The following is a 2,674-nucleotide window of genomic DNA, read 5'->3' as shown; positions in this document are numbered from 1 at the left end:
TCGGGAGGACCCTCAAGGATGTTTCTTGAGACAAAGAGGGGTTCTTTTCGACTCGCAGATGTAAATAAAAATAAACTTTTTGCAAGCTTTCATCGTCTTGTGTTCGGTGGAAATTCCCAACGAAGATGAATAAATGTTGTGGAAAATAATTGCTCATTGTTAGTTCACGCTATAAGCATTGACTAGTATCAATGACTGGACTCTTATTGTAAAAGCGACTCTGTGTAAGTCACTTTGGATAAAAGCGTCTGCTTAATGTCTAAATGTAAAAGTGTTACCAAAAATGCTTGCATTTTTTCTTGTTAGGAAGCCATAAGACAGCAAACGTAACAACATTTTGGAGTTCTGAAAAAATATTACAAGAGTTTCTACATAGGCTAATGCTTACATTATATGCTTACAATATACATTATATACCACGAAAGACAAAGAAATTGACCATGTCATGATCTAGCTGCTCAATATATCCCCGTCTATATTTCTAGATAAATGTGTTTGATATAAAGGCCCACATATTGTAATCTATATGACTACTGCAACCTCACATATCTTATTAATTTTTTTATAATCGTCCTTTCTCTACTAAAACAATCCCAAAGTTTTGTCTTAAAGAGACAGTACACCCCCAAGTGCTTCAAAATCTGTATAATTGTGTTCTGATGAACACAGAGAAAAATATTGGGTAGAATACTTCTTGGCAAGCAATTTCTTGGCCACAATTGACTACCGTAGATGAAACATTTATTTGTTCAGTTAACCAACTCGACGGTGAATAAATAATGACAGTATTTAAGTTTGGGTCAACTGTTCCTAGATAAATGGGATGAACATAAACAGTCTTTTAAAATGTTGACCATTTCTGTGTGATCAAGCCATGCCTCGTCAACACCAAACAACTGCAAGAGCGCCACCTACCGAATATAGTCAGACAAAACCATAAGCATCATCTTTGCGTTTTTAATCACACCATTACAGGCACCTCAACAAGCAGCAGAACAAGCAATGCAGACTGAACTTCCTGTTTTTAATTTGTTTAATTTTAATCTGTTTTTAATAATCTGTTTTAATATCAGTTTTCAACAGTTCTTCTAACGCTTGATCAATTCAAATGCTTGTTTATGAATCTATTGAGACAGACTGGTTGCAACACGGAGCAGTTGCAACATGGCCTATTTCTCCAAAATAGGAATGAGTGATGCTCATACCACACATGCTTAGATTGCCCCTTCCTTTTTCTGGGGAAAAATCTGCCATATGATTCATTCTGGACAAAATCAAATTTCATCAAAAATGTTTTTTTAATACTCTAAATTGTCATCGTCCTAACCAAACTGTTTGTGTGAAACATTATATATCATATTCTTAGCCTCTAAAAGACATAGCTAGGAAGTGTCACAGTAATTGTGTCTAGATAACATAGCATATTTTATCATGACTGCCAGTGAAGGGACAGTTGCTTATTATTTTTATTTGTAGTACACATTTGTTGTGAACTTGTGAAGATTAGTAAAAATATGGTTTGTTACTTATATCATATGTATTTGCCAATTTAGTCCTCATTCAGTCAACTTAACTGTAAAGACACACACACATACAGTCAGTTCAGAGAAGTGCATACATTTTCAGTGTCTTGATTTTCATTAAAAAATGTTGCCAGTTTAACCATTTAAAGACCCAGATGTCTGTTCACAAAATGAAAAAATTGCTAATTGATGTTATTGAATATATTTTGTATTACATTTTGATAAACTGTCCCGTTATGGGGTCAGTTTCAACATATTACTTTGTCTGTTCAAGTATAAATTACACTTTACAGCTATGTCGGTGGGAATAGCTGACCGAAATAAATATTTTGGTTTTCCACAAAAAAAAAAAGTCTTTGAGAAACTGAAGGAAACACAAAAAGTGTTGCAACCGTCCCAAGTCTCCCCTATAATTTTGTTTTCTTGAAGGAAGATTTTTGTGTTTGTCATTTTTGTGTTTTTGTGATTTTTGTGTTGTCTATGTTCCTACTTCCAAGCTTTTTAGATTTTTTTAACATTCTCGTGTGTTAGACAGTTTTATTAAAAGACAGTCAGAGAAAAGGGCATAATTGATAGTGCTGCTAAAAGCAGTAAATGAGTGTAAAGTTGTTTTCTAAACCTCTGTCACCATAACAAATTAAAGTCTTTTTTTTCAACCTTCAAACTGTTAAACTTACCTCAGGCACTATGCTTGCCAGTACACACGCACCCTATACACAGGCAGGAAAAAGATTGTTCTATTTTAGGAAATACATTTACAAAGAATTTGTTTTTTAATGTATTCAGTATAATACCTTTTAAAAATATAACAAACACCCCCTCCTGTAGTAAGAAATTTAAAAACAACTGGGTATACTGAATTATTATATCCATATAATATTGTCAGAATAATAGCACGTTGTCATCCGTGTACTGTAATACTGTAAGCACTTACAAGCAGTTTGTAAACTGTACACAACATTTCACATTTTACAAGACACAAATGATTCATGTATAAAATCATAAATTAAACATTCATTCATTCATTCATTTTCTACCGCTTTATCCGGGGCCGGGTCGCGGGGGCAGCAGTCTAAGCAGAGATGCCCAGACATCCCTCACCCTAGACACTTCCTCCAGCTCTTCCGGGGGGACACCGAGGCGTTCCCAGG

This window comes from Barbatula barbatula (genome assembly GCF_947034865.1).
Source record: "Barbatula barbatula genome assembly, chromosome: 1".
Lineage (NCBI taxonomy): Eukaryota > Metazoa > Chordata > Actinopteri > Cypriniformes > Nemacheilidae > Barbatula > Barbatula barbatula.
The sequence above is the reverse complement of the archived record's forward strand: the minus strand, read 5'-3'. Positions refer to the sequence as shown.